Source organism: Crocodylus siamensis, chromosome 2 (assembly GCF_052110815.1).
Source record: "Crocodylus siamensis isolate JL-2025a chromosome 2, ASM5211081v1, whole genome shotgun sequence".
In the NCBI taxonomy this organism is placed as follows: domain Eukaryota; kingdom Metazoa; phylum Chordata; order Crocodylia; family Crocodylidae; genus Crocodylus; species Crocodylus siamensis.
The window spans coordinates 55,049,535-55,061,084 of NC_143396.1; the positions used below are offsets into that span (position 1 = coordinate 55,049,535).

General features: G+C 50.8%; 1 pseudogene; it reads left to right on the plus strand.

The window, feature by feature from the left end:
- The first annotated feature begins 1,503 nt into the window (after positions 1-1,503).
- On the plus strand, positions 1,504-3,577 carry LOC149870260 (uncharacterized; annotated as a pseudogene).
- Positions 3,578-11,550: the final 7,973 nt, after the last annotated feature.

Here is an 11,550-nt window from a genome sequence, read left to right on the forward strand (position 1 = left end):
TCTTGGAAGTAATTACTAACCAGACCGCCACTGCTCTCGAGTTATTGGCCCGACAAAGTTCTCAGATGAGAGCAGCCATATACCAAAATCGGATGGCCTTAGACTATTTACTTGCAGAGGAAGGCGGAGTCTGCGGAAAGCTCAACCTTTCTAATTGTTGCCTCCAAATAGATGACAACGGGAAAGCAGTCTTAGAGATTGCCAAAGAGATTAGAAAAATAGCCCATGTACCAATACAAACGTGGGAAACCACATGGAATAAGGACTGGTGGTTTCAATTATTTGGAGGACCCTGGTGGAAAAAGGTAGGGTTTGTGCTTTTGTGTGCTCTAACTGGTTTGATTTTTATCCCTGGCCTTATTCCTTGTCTCACTAGATTGATAACCACCACGGTAGAAGGAATGCAGGTCGCAGCAGTCCCTCTAAAAGCACAGACTGCTGCAAAGGTCATGGTCCTCAGAAAAATTCCTCGTAATTATCTTGATATGCCCGAATAAAGTAAAGATCAGAAAGCATCTTGAGGGGGGATATTGTTAGAAATATTATTAAAAATGCATTATCAATAGCAGATTTAGAAAAAAAACACAGCTGCTAGCCCTCCTTGTCTCCTTAATGGGAGAGGGAAGTGGGGGGTTGGAAATTGAAGGGAAAACCACCAAAGGCCCTTTGTACTAAGGTATCACTCTCTCTTTGTTCTGCAAATTTACTATCTCTTTGTTACACTAAATCACACTTTCTTTCATGACCCCCACATTCTTAGGCTAAGATAAGAGCAATTGCCATTTTAGCCTTCAGGTTGAACCTTGAGTAACCTTGGATCCCTTCTACGCACGCGTGATAACCTAATGCATATTAAGCCTATCCGCCCCGCATACTTAAGTAGTTAATTATAATGCACATGGGACGTATGAAGCGACATGTTTACATATATGTTTGTATGAACCGGAAATGAGTTGTAAAAGTTCCTCCTTCTGCACACGTGGTCAGGAGAGAGGGGATAAAAGCCTGCTAATGATTGTGCCCGGGGGCAGAGTGTTTGATCTTTTGTCTCTCTCTCTGACCCTATTTGCAAATATATACCTTTTGTGTTGCTAATAGAGTGTGTCTGTAGCTGAAGGTTTTTTTCCGCCTCCCGAGAAACGAACCGCGATTTTTACATCACAAGCCTGGAGGAGCACCAGCAGGGCACCGTGTGGGGCTGCTGCCAGTGGAGCCAATTTCAGGGGGGACACAACTGCTCTCCGTGCCCCCCTACCAACCGGAGTGCTCATTGTTGGGCACCATCGCTCTTGGGGGGGCGGGAGGGGGCACGTGCTCCTACTACACTTCGCCTGTGCCCCGTGCCACTTACCTATGGGAGCTACTTTTCAGGCTGCCTGATGGCCATGTGCATGCACATGGTGCCCTCTTCCTGCTGCTTCCCAGACCCTTGCAGGCTGGAACTCTGCCAGCCTGCAGAGAGCTCTTTGCAAATCTGCAAAATCCATGGGTTTCTCTGCTAAAATGAGAAATCTGCATTTTCTTCCAGTAAAGGGTAAAGTCTGCAGTTTTACTCCATTTTCCCATGGTTAGCCTACTATTAAAGTACAGTTAACTTAGATTGGGTCAGCTATTTTTTGCCTGATCTAACCTATGTGAAACTTCTGTACAGTTTTCACTAAGGGTGCAGACAAAAGTTAGCAATATTGCTGTAAAGTTCATTGCTTTACACAAAGCTCTAAAATGTACAGTGTTATCAAAACCAGACAGACAAACCCACATGCAAAGGATTGGCTTGTGCCTCCATGCAGTGAGAGAAGCCAGGCAGCAAGAGGTGATGCTACCTGCATTGTAAGCCAGCCAGGGCTATGGATGCCCGCTGGCAGGCAGCTGCTGGAAATGAGGCATGGTCATTCCCTGAGGCCACAGCTGGCAGCACAGGCCACAGCTGGCAGCCCAGGCTGGGGTCCGAGGGGTGCTGGACCAGGATGGGGACTCAGAGCCCACCCCCCCACAGCTGCGCTGCCACTTTCTGTCTGCAGCCAGCTGGCTAATGTCAGCAACCAGCAACGTGTCAGGGGCTTGCAGTGCCAGCTGGAGGTGTCGAGGGCATAGGCTGCCTCTCTGGGCTGGGATCCCTGGGATGCCGTACCTGAGTCGGGGGCTGGAAATCCTCCAACACCCCCATACCCCTGTCAGTTCAGCTGGCTGCTGAAATGGACTAGGCATGTGCCCATGCCCTGGGGCTCCCAAAGCTGGGTTGGTTGGGTGTGCCCAGTAGTGGCAAATAAAGGCCCTTCACCAGCCATCAAGCCCTGTTAAAAGGCATGGAGGGTGTGCCTAGCTGCAGCAGCTAGATGACAATGAGCACTCACCTAGGGGCTGGAGTTTGCACAATCAAGGGATCCTTTTCACAGTGAAGGAGTGAGGTGAGTTGTTGGGAGTACCTTCAAGGGTTTCAGCTGGTGGGGATATCCTGACTTTCAGCCCCCATTTCAGACCTACTAGTGGCCTCTCCATAGGTGCTGTTACAGGAGCAGGCACACACTGGGACCCACAGCTCTGCAAGTACTGCTCTACTCCCAGCAATCATTCCTTCCAAGAACCCTATCAGTCATCCAGGCATTACTGCTGACTACCAGGTACCCTGACACCCTGCAAGCCAGACCCTCATTTACCCAGTGTTATTGACAACTTCACCAGCTCCATAGCGGACCATGGATGGATCAGTTCCCCCCTCCCCAACCTCATGGTTACAACTGGGAATTTGGGAAGTGAGAAACCTCATTGCCATCTGGGTTGAGGAAAAGATCCAAAGCCAGCAACAGGCACATCTATATAAGCACTGCCTAGCAGATGCAAGCTTGTGGGCACCACAGTGACTGGAAGCAAAATTGAGTAGAAGTGAAACTGTTGAAGGGCACGTTTAGCCAGGTACAGGATGCCAACAAGTGTTTCGGGGCCCGAAGGCACACCATGCCCTTTTACAAGAAGCTTTCTTGCATCCTCACTGAACACAGAGCCATCAAAACCCCACACACCTTTGGCACCATGGAGGTGGGGGATGGGGGGCAGGAGGATTTGGTGTCAGGTACACTTGCAGATGTGGAAGGGCTGATGGGTTGCCCCATGACAGTGAGAGAAACAGATGCCCAGAAGGGGTTCTCAAAGGCCGCAGTGGAAGACCACAGCTGTGGTGCCATCCCGTGAGGAGACAAGCACATTGCTGTTTGTCCCCACTGCATCTCAGGGTGTGAGAGCAGAGGTGCAACTGCAGCTTGTTCCTGCCCTTGAGCACAACTATGGAGCATGGTGCACAAAAGGGGGAGGCGAGCTGGGATAATGCAGACATTGAGACACAGGGCACGGATTCCTAGAAGTGCCCTCCACATCCAAGGAGCCCCAACCTCTGACCATGAGCCAGCAGGCAGGCACAGAGGCCCTGATATGTCTCCACACAGGGGCCACAGCCTGAGAGACCAACCACCAGTTTTTCCCACCTTTTCTTGATGACTCAGGCCCAAAGGAAGGAAACCCAACACCCCTGGAGAGCACAGCTAGCCACAGCTCCACACAGCCACAAGAACCCAGGGCCTAGGGGAGAAGGGGAGGGCTCAGGAGGAAGGGACTCATAGTGGCAAGCCATAGCAGAATCTGGGCAACCCTGTGGTCACAGAGTCTTACCTTGTTGGGGCATGAGTGTTGAGTGAATTGCTGCCCCTCCCCCCGCAGTGTATGGATTATTATATGGGCCAGACACCTTAGGGTTAAGCATTGATCAGAGGACTTATCACTGTCCCATCCTGTCCCTCCCACTTCCAAACCCCTCAACTGCAGAGGGGCCAGTAGAAACTCTCAGCAAAAATAGGGCCATTAACAGCTCCTCTCACTCACTTTGGCTAACTGTTGCAAGTTCTCATATTCATTGTGAGGTCACACAGTGAGGAGTCAAGACAGAATCAATAGCAGAAGCCAGCAATGGATAGGGGACTCAGGACATTTATCGAGCAATGCATACAATTTCTAAAATGCTGTCAATCAACAGATAACTGGCTGCCTCACCACAGCAAAAAAGAGAAAAAAAAAGACCCCACTTCCTTGGCTCCAAAGGCTGCCTAATGTTTCTCCATCCCCATGTAGGAGATGTGAAATTCAGTTCTCTGGTCCCACAGAGCACATCCCCTTCCATACAGTAATCATACCCATCTAGGTCTAGGAAAAAACCCTCCCCCTCAGAGCCAGGCTGGGGCCCTAAACTATGTCAAGCTTAAGAGGCCCCATAGCATTACCAATAATCCAGCACTTCTCCCATTGCTTCTGGGCTGGCCGCTATTCCTCCCTGCCAACCTGGAAGTGGTGGGAGAAGCTTGCATGCGGCTGCTGTTGCCTCCATTAAACACTCCATGCTACTGCTCTGCGTGCAGCTGGTGCTCTGGGACCAGTCACTGCTATCTCCCCAACCCCTCCCCAGCTTCATGACTGGCTGCAGTGCTGATTTAAAAAACCCAGCATTTTCAAATTTCTGTCACATGCTCAGTCCCGAGCACACTGGATTTCTGAGGTTTTACTGGTTGTTTTTTTTCATATTTCTAGGCCCCTCATAATGTGAGGCCCTAAGATGTAGCTTACTTAGCTTTGCCTAAATCAAGCACTGCTCCCCCTATCCCAAACCGATGCAGGCAAAGCGACCTACCATGGTAGAAGAAGTGATGGATGGATGGATGGATAGATGGATGGATGGGTGGATGTAGAGATGATGAAAATAAATGGCCTTCATAGAACCAGGGCTGGCAAGACAGGGCTCTTGTTAAGCAGACAAGACAGTTCATGGTGGGTAGACTATCAATAGCTTTGGCACTTGTGAACTGATCCTAGGGTTGTGAGCACTTCATAGCTCTGCCACAGATACCACTTGAGGCAGATTTTCATATTGTAAGGCAGACAGGGATGCTGTTATAGCAGACTGTCTTTCTCCATCAGTGGCATTGGCCCAGGGAGGGTGGAGGGTAGGGTTCTGGGTAGCGACAGAGAACTCACCATGGTTCACTGAGGCGTATTTGCATTCGTGTCCAGGCAAGTGATATGAGAGGGTCCAGGAAGCCTGTTTTTATAGTATGTTGTAATCACTGAAAGTTTCAAACTCACACAAAGCCTCATGTCCCCCTCCCCTGACTGCAGATGCTGCATTTGTGTATGGGAGGGTTGCTTATGGTGGAATAGACGGTAACTCAAGCCTGGCTGGGAGAACATCTGCTGAATGCATGAGGGATTTCAAGAGACATCGTCAAGGCAGTAAATTAGAAATGCTATAGTCTCTTGTCTCACTCTGTGAATGGTGTGCATGCACTGTGGACTCAGGCATGAGCAGCTGCAGGCCCAATATGAGGAAAGGAGGGGACAAATGGACAGGCTGGTCCAGCCACAGAAGTGGGCTGCAGCAGCACAGGAGCAGGGGGTCCAGATAACCAAACAATCTGGGTGAGGCAAACCATACCATAACAGAGCTTACTGAGTTGCTGTGCCATGAGAGGCAATTGAGCCACATGCTCCTGAATCAACTGGTAGCCATGTATGACCCCCCTGAGTGTCACCAGCATTCCTTTCCATGGGGAGCACTTAGCCCAACCGGGTAGGGGTGGGGCTACCAGGCACCCAGTACCCCACAACATGCGGCAACCGTATGGGCCTTTGGGGTCACCAGCACCCTCCATGGCTCTACCCCCCACCATGGGGGATCTGCCTGAGGGTGCAGACTACCAAAGTGTTTTCAAGCCAGCCCTGAAGGGCCATAGGAACACTTCAAGGTGGGGAGGGAGGGGGCAGGGCAATCAGTGGCCTGGCTCTTGGCACTTGAATGGGGAAACGGGGCTCTGGGGGCTTTGGCCAATTGGCTAAAGGTCCTTTGAGGGAGAGCCAAGAGGACAGGGTGTCATGTCCTCATTGAGAGACCCTGTATTTTGTGCCTCATGGCCATGGTTCTCTTTCCCTTCAGTTCTGGCTCTGTGCAAGAGAACCCCCACCCCACTCAACTCCATCCTTCATCCCTGTCCTAACCTGTCCTAGCATTGTTATCCTCCCCACACCTCCATCTTGACCCTCCACACCCTTTGAAGATTCCCCAGTTACTGTGAATTGGGAACATGTTCTGTGTGTTTTCTTTATTAACCCCCCCCACACACACACACAGTTTCATAGTAAGTAGGGTTGAAAGGGACCTGAGCAGATCATCAAGTCTGCCCCCCTGCCATGGGCAGGAAAGAGTACTGGGGTCCAATGACCCTGGCTAGGTGATTATCTTGCCTCCTTTTGAAGACCCCCAGGGTAGGAACGAGCACCGCTTCCCTTGGAAGTTGGTTCCAGATCCTAGCTGCCCTGACTGTGAAGTAGTGCCTCCTGATGTCTAGCCTGAATCTATTCTCAGTCAACTTATGGCCATTATTCTTCGTTACTCCCAATAGTGCTCGGGGGAACAGGGACTCTCCCATAGCCTGCCAGTCCCCCTTGGCCAGTTTGTAGATGGCCACTTTTGTGGAGGCTGAACAGGTTCAGGTCCTGTAGCCTCTGCTTGTAGGGTCTGCCCTGCTGCCCCCTGATCATACGAGTGGCCCTCCTCTGGACCCTCTCCATGTTGTCCACATCCCTCCTGAAGTGCGGTGCCCAGAACTGGATGCAGTACTCCAACTGCAGCCTGACCAGTGTTGCATAGAGGGAGAGGATCACCTCTCTGGACCTGCTTGTGATGCATCTGTGGATGCATGACAAGGTGCAGTTAGCCTTGCTGACCGCGTCCCCACATTGGTGGCCCATGTTCATTTTGGAGTCCATAATGACTCCAAGATCCTTTTCTGCCTCTGTGCTGACGAGAAGGGAGTTCCCCAGCCTGTAGGTATGCTGCTGGTTCTTCATCCCCAGGTTCAGTACCTTGTACTTGTCATCCTGTTCTCATCCGCCCACCCCTGTAACCTGTCTAGGTCTAGTTGCAGCCTGTCCCTCTCCCCCAGCATGCCCACTTCTCCCCACATCATAGTGTCATCCGTGAATTTGAACAAGGTGCTTTTCACCCCCTCGTCCAAGTCACTGATGAAGATGTTGAACAGTGTGGGCCCGAGGACTGAGCCCTGAGCCCAGTAAATGCAACAGTATAAAACAAGGCGTGTGCCTTTATCATGCTGCATGCCTTCAAAGCCTGCTTTGTGGCTTGGGGGCTGGAGAGGCATGGCCCATTGCCAAAGCATGGGTACACAGAGCATGCTGCTACTACTACTCCACTCCCTGGTCCACAAGAGTGAGAAAGTAGTCAGCCAGCTATTGTGTGGTGTCAGGGCCCATGCTGATGGCAGAGAGTTTGCCCTATTCCTGCATCGCATGCACTCACATCAACATGCCTCAGTAATCCATGCCTCCTTTGCCTAGGATTGCAGGAAAACCTCCCCTCTAGACTCACCAGTATTGTGGAGCACACATGCAGTGACAACTCATGGCAGGTTCTCCTCATTCACCTTGAGACATGCACTGAGAGCCCACCAGTGTGCCTTTAGACCGCGAAAGGTGCACTCAACCACCATTTGGCACCTGCTAAGGCAGTAGGTGAAGTGCTCCTTTAGGCAATCCACATGGCCCATATAGGATTTCATCAGACAGGGCAGGAGTTGGTAAGCCATGATGAATGGGGGGGATGACAACCTCACCAATGACAAAATCAGGGAGGCTGGGGCTGTAGCACCCACTTTCCATCAGGTTAGAGAGTAGAGAATTTCAGAAGACAAAGGCAACATGGGTACTGCCTGATCAGCCAGTGTAGATGTGGGTGAAGTGACCCTGATGGTCAACGACACCTTGCAGCATGACTGAATACTAGCCCTTGAAGTTGATGACGGTCTGGGATGGGCAGAAAATTGGGATGTGGGTACCATCTATGGCTCCAATGCAGTTGGGGAAGCTCATGCATTGGAAGCCAGCTACCATTTCTTGGAGGTTGATGAGGCAGATGAACCAGTTTGCCAGGATGTCCTGAATGACCAGGCAAACCTCTGAGATAGCCTCTCCAGCTGTGGACTTGCCAACACCAAACTGGTTGGCAATATAGGTGAAACTGCCAGTAGTGGCCAGCTTCAAGACAGCAATGGCCACCTGCTTCTCTGGCCTGAGGATTGGCTGTATGCTAATGTCCTGATGCCTAATGTGGGGGGCTACCTGGGTGACGATGTCCATGAAGATGTCCTGACACATGCAGAAGGTCTGGAGCCAGAGCCCATCATCCTAGGTGCCAAGGATGATCCTCTCCCACCAGTCAGTGCTGGTAGGGTGTGCCCACACCCTGAGCTTGAGAGTGTTCAGGTGGTCCCACAGCACCCCAGCATTCACACCATCCAGAATGCCCTTGTCATTATCTTGAGGAATAGCCATTGGCGCTCAATGGGTAGTGTTGCAGGGGCAGGGCAGATGGCAAAGTGTGTGTTGGCATGAGGGCAAGTTCCAGGGCCTCCTGTTGATGTGTCAGGTTCAGCAGGGCATGTGTGATGTATCCTACCCTACGGCAAGAGGCACATAGGGCAATCATTAGGACCTGTCACAGCTCCAGGGTATCCATGCTTGTGTGTTGGAAGTGAGAAGCCATGGCTTGAATGGTGTCAGGGTACCTGGTAGTCAGAAGTAATGCCTGGACAACTGATAGTGTTCCTGGAAAGAATGATTGCTGGAAGTAGAGCACTAGTTGCAGAGCTGTGGGTCCCAACGTGTGCCTGCTCCTTTAACAGCAGCTGTGGAGAGGCCACTAGTGGAGGGGCTCAAACAGTCAGGATATCCCCACAAGCTGAGACCCTTGAAGGTGCTCCCAGCAATCAGCTCACCCCTGAATTTGGAAAAGGATCCCTTGATTGTACAAACTCCAGACCCTACATGAATCCCCATTGTCATCTAGCTGCTGCAGTTAGGTATACCCTTCATGCTTTGTAACAGCGCCTGGTGGCTGGTGAAGGGCTTTTATTTGCCATAGCTAGGCATACCCAAGCAGCTCTATGCCAGGTCACTGCTAAACTGACAGGGGCATCGGGGGGGGGGGGTGTTGGAGGGGTTTCCAGCCCCCCACCTGCGTCCCACACCCTGGGGACCCTAGCCCGGACGGCCAGCCCCTGCCTGCTCTGACTCTAGCTGGCTGTGGACAGAAAGTGGCAGATGGACTGTAGTGCACATGTTGGGAGGTGTCTCTGAGCCCCCACCTTGGTCCAGCACCCCTGGGAGCCCAGCCTGGGCTTCCGGCTCTGGCCTGTGCTGCCTGGTGCCCGGCTTTGCGAGCGGCTGCATGCCTGCTCAATTTCAGCAGCTGGCTCTGTGCCAGCCGCTGTTAAACTGATGGGGGAGGGGTGTTGGAGGGCTTTCCAGCTCTCTGCCAGGGTCCCACACCCCCAGGGACCACCCAGATCAGGACCTCCCACATCTCAGCCCAGAGAATTTCCTGCCTGCCTGCCTGCCTGTGAACCCCCAGCCTGCCTGCTTGCCTGCTCCCCAGACATGGTCTGGGGGAAGGGAGGGAGAAACTGGGCAGTGATCCAGACTCAGCAGGGTCTGGCCACCCCCACAAAGTGCAGTGTCCCCCATGCCCTGTGGCACACACAGCCAGTGTGGCTCGCCACCCCAGAGCTCCCTGCAGTGCTGGGCTTTTCAATCTCAGCCCTGTCTAAAATTGACAAGAGACTCTAAGTCTCTCTGTCTCCTGCCTGTGGCTGACTAGGGACATGACAACTAAACTTGCAACAGAAGTGTACAGATTCTCTGAGTCAGTCTTAAAAAGACAGACTTAGTTTGATACTGCATTAGATAAGCATAGGCAATGCATAGGGGAGGCACAGCAGGGCATGTGCCCCCCCCCCCCCCCGAGATTGGCCAGTGCCAAAGTCACTGCCAGCTTCTGCAGGTGGTTGCCCTCCCTCCATCTTCCCCTCACCACTGATGCAGCCGCTGGTGGCTGTGGGTGGTCCCCACTTGCTGCTTGTTGCTGCCAACAGTGTGGATGGTGACTGTGGGCAGTCCCCACTTGCCACCTGCTGCTCGCCGCCCCCACTCACTGCTGACGCTGCTGCGGCTACCTGTGGACGGTCCTCACTTGGCCTGCCATTGCTGCTGACATCACCACAGCCGCCTGTGGGTGGTCTCCACTCACCGCCACCACCCCCAAGACCGCCGCTGCCACCAGTGGGTGGTTGCTGTGTCCCCCCAGCCTCAGGAGGCACGCATCATTCATGTAGATGAGGTTTTATTTTTTGCCCAAGCAGCCATTTTTTAAGTGGTCTGCAGCTGTGCACTTGTATTTGGATATGGCTTTAGACCACTTTTTGTGGCCAGATTGGGCAAAAATTGTCACTTCTGTCTGCACCTCTAGACTGACCTAACTAGGGATCTAAATGTAAGATCCACATCTGGGTGAATTTAGATTGGATGGCCATTTTTTAACACAATCTAACCTCCCTCTAACCTTCTCGAACATTTCTACCTAGCCACACCTAGAGTAGATGAGTATATTTACACTGAAATAATACAAAGGAATAGACCAGTACTTTATCAAAAATACATAATTATACTGAATTTTGACTGTATTGCACACTCACAATAGTGCTGTTATCTAATGGTCAGAATGCAGAAATTCTATGGGAAAATACCAGAGTTGGCAGAGAATACCAGGGTAATGCATAATCTTTTCATTACAACCATTATAGCTGGGATAATGAAATTACTGCTTATTCATGTTCTTTGACCACTGAATCTGCACTTTTTCTCTAATTTAATGTCTGCATTTGGAGTTTATTCTTGTTTTCTTCAGTATGACTTATCATCACCACCAGTTAACTCACTGATTTAAAAAGATGCAACCAAAATGTCCCAAAATATGAATAACTTATGTAAGCACAGGTCCTAGGGATAATTTAGATCGGGGTGGCTAACCTGTAGCATGAATGTTCCAAGTAGCATGGGCAGTCTTTGTGTGTGGCATGCAACAGACTAGGGAGGGGATGGGCAGCAAAGCAGCAGCCACCAGTGGGCAGGGAACAGAAAACAGGGAAGCAGGTTGGGCAAAGGAAGGGGATTGGAGTAGCACACAGGACTAGTTTGTAATATGGCTACCAAAAAAACTTGTTCCCCCACTGATTAAGAACAATGCCTAATTCCTAACATGATATATATTCTGTGCTTTCCTTCCTAATATGGATCCAGATTTGTGCCATTCTTTAAATATTGTGCACCAAATTAACTTCACTAGGAATTCACAAAATATTTTCAGGAAGTACAAATTTGGTCCAGGATCTGTGGTCTACTGGTATCTTTCTCAGAATGCTTTTTCTCTATGGCTCTGAAGTTCACATGCATATCTGTTTGTCCTCCTAATCTATCTAAATCAAAGATTATTTGTAACTGAGATTCCAGTAGTCTCATTTTGGGAATGGGTGGGTAGTCTGGCCTTAATGGTTAGGTCTGGGATATAGACCTAGAAAGCAGAACCAAAAGGCAGCATCCAGTATCAAATCAAATGTCCAGAGGCAGAAATCAGTTACACATACCTTGCTAGGAATTAGAAAG